At 47.0% G+C, this 15,338-nt stretch overlaps 1 protein-coding gene across 1 annotated transcript in view; it reads left to right on the top strand.

The window, feature by feature from the left end:
* Positions 1-15,338, top strand: part of CD44 (CD44 molecule (IN blood group)) — a 208,800-nt gene that overhangs the window by 131,886 nt on the left and 61,576 nt on the right. The window lies entirely within an intron of this gene.

Raw genomic sequence — 15,338 nt, 5'->3', positions numbered from 1 at the left:
AGCTGATCCTGTCACGTCGGGTACCTCCATCCCAGTACGAGTCCCAGCCGGAGGTACCGACGGACAGGTAATTATTCAGGAGATTTACCTTTACCCTTGCATGTAGATCCAGTTCCATTCGCACAGCCTCGTCGGTACAGTCGGAGGTACCGACGGACAGGTAATTATTCAGGAGATTTACCTTTACCCTTGCATGTAGATCCAGTTCCATTCGCACAGCCTCGCATCTCTTTTTTCGTGCGAAGTTTTTTCCGTTCAAAAACGATGCATTTCGATTCCTAAAAATAAGAGTATTTCATTTTTCACATCTTTAAAAGACGATATGGGTCTTCTTTGATCGGGTAGTTTGTTGGACTACCTTGTCTCTTTAAAATTGGAGTTTTGCATTTCGTCCTTTTGCCGAATTCAGCTTTACTATTAAATGTTTTTTTCTCAAATAATCGGCTGACATGTCCTGGTCACTATTAAGAGTGCGAGACATCGTCCAGCATTGACGAATATTCCCTCTTTTGTTAAAACATATCGTTTTGACGTATGTACTGTTCTCTAGTGGTAGAGACAGATTTATTGGCTCACGTTTATTTGCAGAGCGGGGCCTCTTCCTTGACTCAAGCTGGTGCCGAGTGAGGTGGGGCTTTTTCCTCAGATATTGTTTGGTAAGCATGACTCTTCTATTTTTTAAACACACTTCAGCAGAATGAGGTTACAGACGCCCAGAAGCAAAATGTCTCATGTGTTTTTTTGTTTTTTTGTTCATTTAATTTATTACACTGTTGTTTCTCTTGCCTTGTAGATGTCAACGAACATCAGCAAATCACATAGAGGAATTGAAGACATAGTGAAGGGTATGGTAGTAACCCAGTTGCTTTTCTCAAAGTCCAAATATTAGGGACTTTGTTTATGAGGTCCTGAAGAAAGCCAAGGAGAGTTTCTCCGGATGGCTGAAACATGTCGACCACACGGTGGGCAGTAAACGTTGGTTACCTGCCTCCTTTTTCCTTTTTTCCACTTTTTTAGATAGAAACACGATTGATGAGGCACAGTCTAGTACTTACGTATATCTAGTACATATCAATTGTGTATTCTGTTTTATGAGCGCTAAAATACAAAAACATTCATTTGTTTTCTTTACACTCTTTCATATACTCTTGCTTTTTCCTCCTCTTTTGGATGTTTCTTGAGAAGAGGATACAACTCATTCATCTAACCTCGATACATTAAGAGGACCCTGTGAAGAGTTGTTTGGTAACCCAGATGATGACACTGGGCACTATAAGAGTGTAATGATGGGATGCTGATTAGACCACACGGTGGGCAGTAAACGTTGGTTACCTGCCTCCTTTTTCCTTTTTTCCACTTTTTTAGATAGAAACACGATTGATGAGGCACAGTCTAGTACTTACGTATATCTAGTACATATCAATTGTGTATTCTGTTTTATGAGCGCTAAAATACAAAAACATTCATTTGTTTTCTTTACACTCTTTCATATACTCTTGCTTTTTCCTCCTCTTTTGGATGTTTCTTGAGAAGAGGATACAACTCATTCATCTAACCTCGATACATTAAGAGGACCCTGTGAAGAGTTGTTTGGTAACCCAGATGATGACACTGGGCACTATAAGAGTGTAATGATGGGATGCTGATTATCCTTAGATCAAGCTTTTTTGCTTCACCTTCTGCACCTTTCATCTGTTGTATTGTCCTATCACATAGCCTAAAGCAAACCTGGACATTTTTCAGACAGCATTATATTCAGAACAGTTTTTGGTGCTTGGTGGGACAAGGGTTCACCAGCCTTGTTGAAAGTGCCTGATCCATTGACTTGGATGGTGGAATCAGTGGTACAGGTGGAGAAAAACGATAACTCTAGGGGAATTTGTAAAGCGCTCACTACCCTAGTAATGGTTGTACGGGTTCTGAACACTTGGGGCTCAAAACATCTGGGGGTGCAAGAGCTTGAAGTATGAAGCTGTCAGGGCATCTTCAGTGAGAGGTATGGGGGCAGTCCCATCAGCACCCAGTACCATGGGCAGGAATTCTGCACCATGTATGGATGCGGAGCCTCGAACACATCTAAACCCTCCACTGCTCACAGGCCATAGGCGGAAAGCAGTGGTTGGTGCAAGCAAGAATCGCCTTATGAACTCTGTCCTACCCTACCCTGTACTGATTACAATTGAGGGTCTCAGACCTGCTGGCGTCAAGCGCTAGGGGGCTCTCGAGTTGTCATGACTCATGGGTGAGATGTTGTGTCAAGGGTATTGGGAATTTAAGAGGGCCTTTCAGGTAGTTTACCAGCTATATCAGTACTAGGTGGGTAGTTTACCAGTTACATCAATGCTAGGTGGGAAACTTTCCTCCGAATTAATTTTCAGAACTGGCTGTGGGGTGGTGGCCCCTGATGGCTCTGAAGTTTAGGGATAGTTGAAAGAGGGGCCGCAGTGACTCACCCTGCATGATATTGTCCTTGGACCTTGACCATAAACCTTGACCTTTGTAGATTTTGGCACGTGACTGAGTAGTGGGTTTTAAAACCCAGCACTTTTTTATAACTTTAATTCAGGGCAGGGCTCTCAAAACATGTTATGGCTTTGGTCGGCTTGTCCCCGAAACGTGTCATAGTCTTGCTTGAGTGTTGCCTCAAAAGGGGATAAATGTGCATTGTTTGCATGACAGGTGCCCATGGCCCTTGACCGACGTCCATAGAGGGTGCCCATCTTATCTACTGGTGATCAGGGTGATCTGCTTTATTCAAAGTGCACTGTTCTCTTCTGCCACTAGGCTCCAGAGAGGAAGGCTGTGCACGTCTCCCTCCGGACTAGTCCCACTGCACAGTTAAAGAACCCTATTTCTTCCCACATGGCTCTACCCTCTCTACTTGCCACTGTTCTCCTGCCCCAATCTCACTCACTGCAGCTCCTGCATCTCTGCGGACGGAACTCATGATAACTCACCCAGGTGCTCAGGGTTAGGTCTGGGCGGAGTTTGTAGAGTTCTGCTACGCGGGACTCAGCTAACTGCCGAAAAAACTCTGCTGCGCTCTGCGTACTTCAGTAAAAGGCAGAGTGCAGTAAGTTGCACTGCTTGCGCTGATTTTTAGCGACAGGAGTTTTTCCCACGCTGTAAAATCAGCACGAATGGCACCACGTGCGCTGCTTCTTTCTGCTGCTCGACTAGATGTTCTACTCGAGCAGCAGCTTCCTCTACGCAAGCCGCAGGTTTCTCAGCACGAGCGGTAGCGACCTGCCGCACCTGCCTGCTTTGAGAAATCTCAGCGGGAGGTCACTGGCGCTAGCCAGCTTAACGTTAGCCAGCCATGCAAGAGGAAGAAATCTGCTCGGCTTTGCGGAGGTTTTCGGTTCTTCATGCTGTACGCCAAGGGGCGAGTGGGTAAAACTCTGTGAACTCCGCCTGTGGAGCGGAATTCGTCGCCAATTCCGACTCAGGATGCGCTCAAAGATGATAACGAAGAGAAGAATTGTGCATATTCTGATGTGCCTGGGGAAGAGCTAAGAGAGCGGTCCATGACGGCGAAACATCAGGTTGTATCACTGGGTCCTGTTTGGGCCATGTAAAACATCAAATTAAAAAAAAAAAAAAAAAACCTGGTAGGCGTGAGATGTACAGATAGCCCTGGCCTTATAGTTGGGACAGCTACATTTTCAGGAACCGCTGAGCATCGCATGGGCTTCATGTGAATGTTTGAGAGCATCAGTGCAGTGACATAGAAGAAGGACGCACATGAAGAACTGAGGTTCTGTCGTTTCTTGGGGCAGTGTGGTGTAGGTGCCTGGAGACAGCTAAACTTCCGTAATACTATGTACCTGCCTACTGGCCATCTTCAGATGCTAATAACGTTGTTAGAAAATTGAAAGACCTGGAAACATAGCTCAGAGGGTTAATGCAGCTATTAGAGAGATCTACGTGCAACCTGAAGGTCCACATAGTCTTTCTAACCTCCACCAAACTTTACCCCCTGGGGAACTGGACACAATGTATCGTGGGAGCAGTCTTGGACTGTACCACCCTATCCAAATCCCTGGGGGTGTTCGATCGGGACTGCCCATGCTCTCCCTGATCCCCGGAAAAAGAAGACTGGTTTGGCAGAATAATGTCGGTTACGTGGGGCGTGGGTGGTATGACGGAGGCCATGTTGGTTCACGATTGAGCTGGAAAGGGGTCATTCTGAAGGAGAGTTTAACAACAGCAATCACGGCCCGACGCCGTAGGCAAGTAAGTCCAGCCGACGGAGATTAAATCTCACGAGCTCCTGACTATCCCACTCTCGGCAGAGCACGTGCGTCCCATCCCGGGTGGGGGACGCCAGCGAGGCTGGGGCCAGATGTTCGCAGCTGGCAGTGGGCCCTTCAGACGGATGCTTCACTTCCAGATACTCTCTGGAGTTACATTTTTGCAGACTGAGCTGGTGGCTGCGGACTGAACCAAAAGTGTTCTGAGGTCAAATGCATCATTTTCCACAGAATCTATTTTAAGGAAGGATTCTCGCGGGAAGTTGATCATGGGAGGAACCAGAAAATAAGAATACTTAACCGTCCTTCTGTTCATCCGTATATTCTTCTGCCATTCCTTCTGTCTGTTTCCCATCAACCTATTGTTTATGCTTTGTCCCTTTCATGTATCTAGCCGTCCATCATACCACCGATCATTTAACCTTTGTGCCCTTCGGTTCTTCTTTCTTTTCCTCGCTTTCATGTTTCCTCCTCTCTATGACAGTTTCCCCGTCTTCCAGTGGCATTGTTCCCAAGAAATCAGGACCAGTGACATTGTTCCTGAGACATCAGGAGCAGTGGCATTGTTCCCGAGACATCAGGACCAGTGGCATTGTTCCCGAGACATCAGGACCAGTGGCATTGTTCCCGAGACATCAGGACCAGTGGCATTGTTCCAGAGACATCAGGACCAGTGGCGGACATCAGGACCAGTGGCATTGTTCCCAAGAAATCAGGACCAGTGACATTGTTCCTGAGACATCAGGACCAGTGGCATTGTTCCCGAGACATCAGGACCAGTGGCATTGTTCCCGAGACATCAGGACCAGTGACATTGTTCCCGAGACATCACGACCAGTGACAATGTTTCCGAGACATTAGGACCAGTGGCATTGTTCCCGAGACATCACGACCAGTGGCATTGTTCCCGAGACATCAGGACCAGTGACATTGTTTCCGAGACATCAGGACCAGTGGCATTGTTCCCGAGACATCAGGACCAGTGACATTGTTCCCAAGAAATCAGGACCAGTGACATTGTTCCTGAGACATCAGGAGCAGTGGCATTGTTCCCGAGACATCAGGACCAGTGGCATTGTTCCCGAGACATCAGGACCAGTGGCATTGTTCCCGAGACATCAGGACCAGTGGCATTGTTCCCGAGACATCAGGACCAGTGGCATTGTTCCCGAGACATCAGGACCAGTGGCGGACATCAGGACCAGTGGCATTGTTCCCAAGAAATCAGGACCAGTGACATTGTTCCTGAGACATCAGGACCAGTGGCATTGTTCCCGAGACATCAGGACCAGTGACATTGTTCCCGAGACATCAGGACCAGTGACAATGTTCCCGAGACATCAGGACCAGTGGCATTGTTGCCGAGACATCAGGACCAGTGGCATTGTTCCCGAGACATTAGGACCAGTGGTATTGTTCTCTTGACATCACGACCAGTGGCATTGTTTCCGAGCCATCAGGACCAGTGACATTGTTCCTGAGACATCAGGACCAGTGGCATTGTTCCCGAGACATCAGGACCAGTGACATTGTTCCCGAGACATCAGGACCAGTGACATTGTTCCCGAGACATCAGGACCAGTGGCATTGTTCCCGAGACATCAGGACCAGTGGCATTGTTCCCGAGACATCAGGACCAGTGGCATTGTTCCTGAGACATCAGGACCAGTGACAATGTCCCCGAGACATCAGGACCAGTGGCATTGTTCCCGAGACATCAGGACCAGTGACATTGTTCCCAACACATCAGGACCAGTGGCATTGTTCCCGAGACATCAGGACCAGTGACATTGTTCCCGAGACATCAGGACCAGTGGCATTGTTCCCGAGACATCAGGACCAGTGGCATTGTTCCCGAGACATCAGGACCAGTGGCATTGTTCCCGAGACATCACGACCAGTGGCATTGTTCCCGAGACATCAGGACCAGTGGCATTGTTCCCGAGACATCAGGACCAGTGACAATGTTCCCGAGACATCAGGACCAGTGGCATTGTTCCCGAGACATCAGGACCAGTGGTATTGTTCCCGAGACATCAGGACCAGTGGCATTGTTCCCGAGACATCAGGACCAGTGGCATTGTTCCCGAGACATCAGGACCAGTGACATTGTTCCCGAGACATCAGGACCAGTGGCATTGTTCCCGAGACATCAGGACCAGTGGCATTGTTCCCGAGACATCAGGACCAGTGGCATTGTTCCCGAGACATCACGACCAGTGGCATTGTTCCCGAGACATAACGACCAGTGGCATTGTTCCCGAGACATCAGGACCAGTGACAATGTTCCCGAGACATCAGGACCAGTGGCATTGTTCCCGAGACATCAGGACCAGTGGTATTGTTCCCGAGACATCACGACCAGTGGCATTGTTTCCGAGCCATCAGGACCAGTGACATTGTTCCCGAGACATCAGGACCAGTGGCATTGTTCCCGAGACATCACGACCAGTGGCATTGTTCCCGAGACATCAGGACCAGTGACAATGTTTCCGAGACATTAGGACCAGTGGCATTGTTCCCGAGACATCACGACCAGTGGCATTGTTCCCGAGACATCAGGACCAGTGACATTGTTTCCGAGACATCAGGACCAGTGGCATTGTTCCCGAGACATCAGGACCAGTGGCATTGTTCCCGAGACATCAGGAGCAGTGGCATTGTTCCCGAGACATCAGGACCAGTGACATTGTTCCCGAGACATCAGGACCAGTGGCATTGTTCCCGAGACATCAGGACCAGTGGCATTGTTCCCGAGACATCAGGACCAGTGGCATTGTTCCTGAGACATCACGACCAGTGGCATTGTTCCCAAGACATCAGGACCAGTGACAATGTTCCCGAGACATCAGGACCAGTGGCATTGTTCCCGAGACATCAGGACCAGTGGTATTGTTCCCGAGACATCAGGACCAGTGGCATTGTTCCCGAGACATCAGGACCAGTGGCATTGTTCCTGAGACATCAGGACCAGTGACATTGTTCCCGAGACATCAGGACCAGTGGCATTGTTCCCGAGACATCACGACCAGTGGCATTGTTCCCGAGACATCACGACCAGTGGCATTGTTCCCGAGACATCAGGACCAGTGACATTGTTCCCGAGACATCAGGACCAGTGGCATTGTTCCCGAGACATCACGACCAGTGGCATTGTTCCCGAGACATCAGGACCAGTGACAATGTTTTCGAGACATTAGGACCAGTGGCATTGTTCCCGAGACATCACGACCAGTGGCATTGTTCCCGAGACATCAGGACCAGTGACATTGTTTCCGAGACATCAGGACCAGTGGCATTGTTCCCGAGACATCAGGACCAGTGGCATTGTTCCCGAGACATCAGGACCAGTGGCATTGTTCCCGAGACATCAGGACCAGTGACATTGTTCCCGAGACATCAGGACCAGTGACATTGTTCCCGAGACATCAGGACCAGTGACATTGTTTTCCCATCAGCTGCTAGGGTTGGGGGTGGGATAGATTTACAATGTCACTGATCTCTTGCGCTGCTTTTCTGCAGGGTTTGATATAAGGATTACCAGCACCCTTGGTGATGTGCCATAGGGGCACACCCTTAACTTGGAACAACAAACTGGGAGTCTGTGATGTAGGCTGCTGTCCAATCGCCTCTTTGATATCAGGCCTCTATGAACTGAGACTACACTGTGGTGAATTAGGAAGGATGGAGCGGGTTAGGGGGATTCGGAAGGAGGGCCTAGAATTTGAGCTGCAAGCATGTTAAAAAGGGCACTTTCAGGGACTCCTTTCATCCCTCTGTGCCTATATGAAACTCGAATCCCATATTGGAAGGCAGCTGCAGATCTGGACATCTCATGCCCTCATGACCACAGATGTGTGAGGTGTGTACCAGCTCTATGTATGAGGATCAGTAAAAGTCTCCTGGCACATTGAGTGAGTCCATGAGTTAGACCATCTGCCACAGAGTGAGGCTCACTCCCAATGTGTGAGACTTCTTCCAGAATAAGTATAGCAATGCGCCTAGATGCCTCTTGCTGAAGTCTTTACGCTATACAAGCTCCTTATACATTTAATGGCTCTTTTCAGTAACAAATTACGAGCCAGTCCCAGTATCGAGTCCCTTTCACTCCTCATCGACCAAAAGAAATCAGACATACATACTTCTGCATCCCAACCTCATACTGTGTCTTTAACTCTGTTTTTGTTGCCTTGGTTTTCGATTATTGGGGCCGATTTACAGAACTAATCTGAGACTAAATCCTAAACTTACTACTTTTGGTATTCACAGAAGGCATTTACAAGTAGCAAAGTTAGGATTCCTAACTTTACTACTACTAAACTGAGACAAAACCCTAATTTTACAACTTTCGGTATTCACAAAAGGGATTTAGTAGTAGTAAAGTTAGTATTCCTAACTTTACCACTACTAAACTGAGACAAAATCCTAACTTTACGACTTTCAGTATTCACAAATGGGATTTAGTAGGAGTAAAGTTAGGATTCCTAACTTTACTACTACTAAAAGCCTTTTGTGAATACAAAAAGTAGTAAGTGTAGGATCTTGTCTCAGATTACTTTTGTGAATCGGGCCTGTAGTTTTCTTCTAACAGTAGGCTTTGTTTCTACAGCTTTAAATAATGCTATTGAATAGTTTCATTGCTGTTATATATTTTAGTACTTTTATTTTGTAATTATTGAAAAGCGATCCTTGAGACATTTTTGGCACGGCTTGTGCTGGATCAAGAAACTGTAAATAAATGAAGCACGCCACCAGTTAAAAAAACTGTTCTTATCCCACCCGCGACCCTCTTTTTACTCTTCATGGCCATGAATCGAGAAACCCCCTCTATCATGCTCCTTACTGATATTTCGCTCTAAAACCCACTTCATAATGCAATATCCTGAATTATTTAGACTCTAAAATCCTACAGTCTGCCATAATGAAAGCACTCTGGCTTAGAACTGATATCAATGTCATGAAGTGAGAGGAACTGGCATCTCATACATCCGTGCAAGGATGTTCTAACCAGGCGGGCCCTGGTTCTGCATGTGAGGTGCTTACTCTAAACCACACTGCGGTGGTCTGAGGTCTCAGCCACCTTCTGCAGAGGAGGTCACAACCGCATGCAGTTTCTCACAAGAGGCGCAGGTAGGAAGCGCCTATCAGTCATCACCACTTGGGTTCATAGAACTAGCCTCACACCTGCTCTGAGAGAGCTACCTCGGCGGGGACAGGCCGCGTGACGAGACCGCCTCACGATCTCCAAACTGATTGCCAGTGTTGTTGTGGGAACAGTTCAAATCTATCTAAAAAGACTCAGAAATGAGGATTAACTACATGGCACCAACATAGACTTATCAAGGAATGGAGCGTTGCTAATTCCTCTCAATTGGGAGAGGTTTCCTCATTGGCTTTCAAGTTAAGTCGTCAATGAGCTGACCCGAAATAAATCTCTCCCTAAAGAACAGTCAAGCACCTTTAATTCTGGGAATTGGGCACCTCATCTCCCCCACACAGATCTCTAGGAAAGGTGGAGAGGAGCAGTCTTGCTTCTCTTGGCTTCAAGGCCAAGCCCTGGGATGAGTCTTTTATCAAGACTCACTAGCCACAACCATGCTGTTTCCTAAAATAATAGGCGGTCTCGGATTACACGGAGGAGCTGTCGAGTCAATCCAATCCAAGGAATCGGGGACATTCCAGGCATCTGCCAAGGGAGATAAAACTACTAATAGGAAATTGGTATTTTATTTGGAATTTTTTCCCTATCTCGCCCAACAATGATTTAACTGATTGCCAACAGCTCTGTGCATTTCTAGGTAAGCTGCTTGCACTCAGAGGATCGCAGCGGAACACACCCACTGGGCGGGTGCCTGGGAAGGGCGATAAGGGAAGTGATGGGGTCGGTCACGTGACAGCTAGTCTTCTGAGGCAAATGTTAGCCAGGAAAACTCCCTGTTTTAGGTCTCAGCTACAGATAGCTGCCTGTCTATAGGCAGACCAATGGTTCCCAATACATAGCATATACTTAGAGTCAGCTTTGGGTCCGCCCCGTCCCCATGATTGGTTCTCTTTGTTGTCGATGTCAATAGTCTACTCATCCCTGTTCTTCTGTTTGTCTCTCCCAGGAGTATCCCGGTCTCGCTGTGTTCTGATTGTATGAGTTGTGCCCTTCCACAGCAGAAGTGAGAGGGACTTTTTGTTAGTTTGTTATTCAGCACCAAATGGAGAACACATGTTTCGTCGCTCTCTCTTTCCTTCTACGATTACCGGCCACACAAGCGCATGAATGGTTGATCGTCGGTATAAACTGTAAACCTTAATTACAATGATAGCACAACTCACCCCCAATCAGATCACCATCTGGTTCATGGATTCTTCAGATTGAATCTATTCAGGTAACTTTCGCCGTCTTCTAGGAATGCTTGGTAGATTTCCGTCACATGTTAAATTGCACTTAAAGTGCAGAGGTGCATAATATCACAATTCAGAAAGGATAACACTCATTCACTGTTGTCAATGTGCACATGCGTGCATTACAACATCACAAAAGAGACCTCGCTTTTGATGGTAGTACGCTGGGACTTGAAATATATTCCAAAAAGGCTCGGTCATGACATGGAAACCATGCGAGTCCGTGGAACTCATTTGTGTTCTGAGCGAGTTTAATCTCACGATCAGTTGAGGACATTCACAAACTTGGAGAGATTGTAAGTGTGAAAATAGCAGAAGCAAGTGGATCCCAAACATGTGAAATTATACTGACTAAGTTATTTTACAGATAAGTTATCTCATAGAATAAAACTCAACTACATTCTAGAACACTTGCCTTCAGGAGTGGTGCTACATTAAGGCGATCAGTGTGACCTCCTCACGCCTTGCCATTACAGACTGTCTTGAGTCATGACATTTTCCCCTGCAAATCATGGATTTCAGGAATAAGAGTCTAATAATTCATTCAAAGCGAAACAGAACTACAAAACCCAGAATGCTTTGGGCTATTGCACAGAAGACCAGGATTGGAAACACTCTCCGTAATGACATGGAAGGAAGTGGTCACCCTAAAGGCAATACAAGACATCTGGTGAAGGGGCTAGATTGCTCAGTAAAGCACTAGCTGTGTCCCCTTTATGGGATGGGGACCAGATGTCATTTGGACTAATGGATTACAAACCCTTGCACCAACTTTGCTAGACTGATGCTGTCAGATGAGGAGAAGGAGACGAATATGAAGCTACGTGCCACAAGTTGTTCAGACTTAATCTATTGTGTGATCCTGCACATGCTCCTTTATATCCCTGTATTTCAGTCTCCTCATCACTCACACTTTTTATCGCCTTCGTTACTAGTAGGATTCACATTCTTTCTGCTATCCCTTGCAGTAGCTTTCCCATTGACTCTCCTAATAGCTTTCTTCTTTGTTGTTTCTAGTTTGTTGTGGGTGGTTTCAGTTTTTCAGCAGATCACTTTGCATAGATCCTTGACTGCTCAGTGATCTGGGTACCAGCTGCTGTGATTAAATAGTTAATCTGTGTGCTCCTGAAGGAGGCCATGTTTGTTATTAGCCTGAGCACAGCTCCATTGCGATACAAACTCTCTGTTTCTTCAGTGCCTTGGGGATATCAATGTTTTATTCACACGTACAAGCCTTTGAAATCTTCCACAGGGACTCTCTCCAGCAGGATAGACATATAGGGACCGAGTCACACAGGTAACCTACACTTTTTAGTAAGTTTACACTTCAAGCAAGTTCACTACTTTTCAGTAGTCACATTATGCACTTTTACAGTACCTTATATTTGTGTAGCACGTTTGTAGTCCGGACACTGACGACTCCTCAGAAGCCTTGTTGATTTTGGCCTGGGAGGGGCGAGGCAGTCAGTTAAAGAGCCTCAAGCTGATGTGCACGGCACAAAGCCCCCCTCCTCCAAGGCTACTCACTCTGCAGAGATGGTGACACTTTCCCAGAACTTGTCAGGCCTGCATTGGTCATAGAGCCTCGGTGAGTCGAAGGGTCCTCTGGAAACCATTGCACATTGTGAAGGAATGCTTTAAGTTTCACGCCCCCCGATCACGCGGAACTCATGGGAAGGCCCAGAGTGCTTGTAAATCTCCTCTCATGTGTCCACAAGGGCTGATACACAATCCACTATTTTCCATGAAGGAGGAAACTAAGGAAGTTGATTTTAAAATTTCGTGCATTTGAACTATTACCCCAACTATTGCCCAAGGTCACCTACTCGCAAACAACAACGGACTTCATTTTCCAGAAACAAGTCATTGTTTGATCCCATCATGCAGTTATTGATTTAGGTATCTCTGGCACCTTGTTCATGCTATCTGGCACCTGCTTCTGAGCACTGTAGCAAAATGATGGGAGAAGTCATCGGGAAGGAGTGAGATTCAGAGCTCCAGCAGTCTCCTCAGACCACTTCTGGTCGGAGACAGGTGGAGGAAGTTTGTCTTTTGGCCTCGATGGAACTTCATCAAGCGTCCTCCATGTTGGGTGGGTAGATGTTCCAAAACCTTGGGACAGGAGAGGTTTTCTCCCAAAATGCTTATCCTTAATTATGGAAGCATCAGGAACGTGTGGACACCAATATTTTGAGCCTCTTCTGGATAGTGACAGGGAGGCAGTCTTGAATCCAGTCAGCCTTGTCTTACAGCCATTCCATGGCTGTGGGCACATCCTACTTCCATTCATATTGGGATACAGAACTCTGTCCCTATGACTTCACCATCCCGCTCCTACAGGGACGATACACATTTTGAAGCCTAGATGACGCTGATTTAGTTTGTGCCAACCTATTGCCACCAGGGTGGCCTCCATTTTAATCGGGCTTTGCCGGTGCTCCCCGTGCTGAGCTCTGGAACCTTCTACATCTTAGAAGGAAAAACCTTCTACATGGTTCCAGAGGAGTGACCAGGAATGGAAAGGAGAAGAAGCGGGAGCCCCACACGAATGAGATTCACAGAATCGCACTACTTGAAAGTAGAGCTGTGCGCATTTTGCAAGATTTTTTATCCTTAAATTCAAAAGGTTTTTTCAAAAGTTTGCAATCTTGTCGTGCTTCTGTAAATGTAATATAAATCATCCAGATGGAGAAAACCGCAACTAAAGTAGGGTAAAGATTATCAGAAAAGTTACTTTTCGAGAGAGAATACATTATTTTACAACAACATTTTTACAGAGGAAAATTCCAACAAACTTCGAAAACTTGGTAAAGTGCAAAAATTGCTAGCTATGCCAAACTTTTTCATTTTTAAATGTCACCCACTTCTGCAATAAAGAAACACCGCACCGCCAAATCACTATTCATCTACAACAAACAGCTCCGGGAAACAAACCCGCCGAAGCTTTTCAAACCTCCTCAGACTGGTGGGCATTGACGCTCATCCGATTGAACCTCACACGTTGCCAGGGACGCGCCACCAGGAACTGTTGGACATTTCCCTCGAGAATGGACTCCGGAAATCACGCCTTAATGCACACACAGGCGGTGTCAATTTGAGATTAAAGGTCGGTGCGACGTTAAATAAAGGTCGGGATCTGGAAAGACAAACAACAACCTGGTACCGCCACAAACTGTCGCAAAAGGCTGTTGTGTGTCTTTGCAAGGCCCGCCTGGCTGACAGGCCGAGCGGGCGGTGGGAATGTAGCTGGCGACGCTGATACCATTAGTAAACAGGATGGGCGGCAAAACACCGCTGACACTCACTTCATTGAAGACGGAACTGACCCAGACACAGGCTGAGGCAACCCCAGGCAGACCTGTCAGCACCAAAACAAATCACCTTGTGAGGCGGGAGGGAGGGTTTGAAGGGGGGATGGGGCGTCATGCTGAGATCTGCCCCAGAGGCACTTCTGCACCCATCTCCCATCACACCCATTGCCCCTCCTGAAAAAAATAGCTGTCTGAGGATGCTGACGACCAATGCCCTGCGGTCTGTTCAAAACCCTTAGGGCCCGATTCGCAGAACTAACTTAAGACAAAATCCTAAACTTACTACCATTTTGGAATTCACAAAAGGCACTTACTCATTTTGGTATTCACAGAAGGCACTTACTCATTTCGGTATTCACAGAAGTTAGGACTCCTAACTTTAGGACTCCTAAATGCCTTCTGTGAATACCAAAAGCCTTAAAATTAGGATTCTTTTCAGTTTAGTAGTAGTAAAGTTAGGAGTCCTAGCTTTAGGACTCCTAAACTGAGAAAAATCCTAATTTTATGACTTTCGGTATTCACAGAAGGCATTTAGGAGTCCTAAAGTTAGGACTCCTAACTTCTGTGAATACCGAAGTGAGTAAGTGTCTTCTGTGAATACCAAAATGAGTAAGTGCCTTCTGTGAATACGAAAATGGTAGTAAGTTTAGGATTTTGTCTTAAGTTAGTTCTGTGAATCGGGCCCTTAGGGCCTCCTCTATGAGGAATTGGGGCAGGGCCGCCAGTCTTCTTGCTGCGCTGCCCTACGCCAATGGGAAAGGGCAGGAATGCACCAGACTTCGGATGGTGCATTCCTGTCCGGGTCCGAATGCGCTGGCGAACCATGGTGCAAGGGAGCCTCCGTTGCAGGCAGGATTGCTTCTGTGCAGGAAGAGGCACCAATCCCGAGAGGCGATTTCCTCTCACTATGCAGAATGCAGCACACTTAGAGAGAGGAAAAAGCACGGAGAAATAAAAATATTTCTCTTCACTATACCTGCTTTGGGCACTGCCCCAGGTTTACGTGATTAAGTAAATCTGGGGCAGCATCAAAATCCATGGGTGCTGCGTGGGAAAACCCACCGCAACCACCATGGAATGCCGCCTTGATGCAGAGTAACGGGAGGTTGTGCTTCTTTGTCGCAATCCATATCTATGAGGCCGTGCAAAGCCGCTCAGAGTGGCTGTGCACGGCCTCATAGAGATGATAGAGAGGCCTGCGCCACCGGAGCGTCAAACATAGCGATGCTCCAGCGGCATAAGCCTCTCATAAATCAGCTCCTAAATGTCCATTGGCTTCTCTGAGCCTTAAAAGACGAGCTGGAAACCCCCTCCATGCAGGGGATGGCAGCTCGCCTTCCCCCTCACTGATCAGTTTTATATGTACCCTTAAAAACATTTG

Source organism: Triturus cristatus, chromosome 3_1 (assembly GCF_964204655.1).
Source record: "Triturus cristatus chromosome 3_1, aTriCri1.1, whole genome shotgun sequence".
Taxonomy (NCBI): domain Eukaryota; kingdom Metazoa; phylum Chordata; class Amphibia; order Caudata; family Salamandridae; genus Triturus; species Triturus cristatus.
The sequence above is the reverse complement of the archived record's forward strand: the minus strand, read 5'-3'. Positions and strand labels throughout refer to the sequence as shown.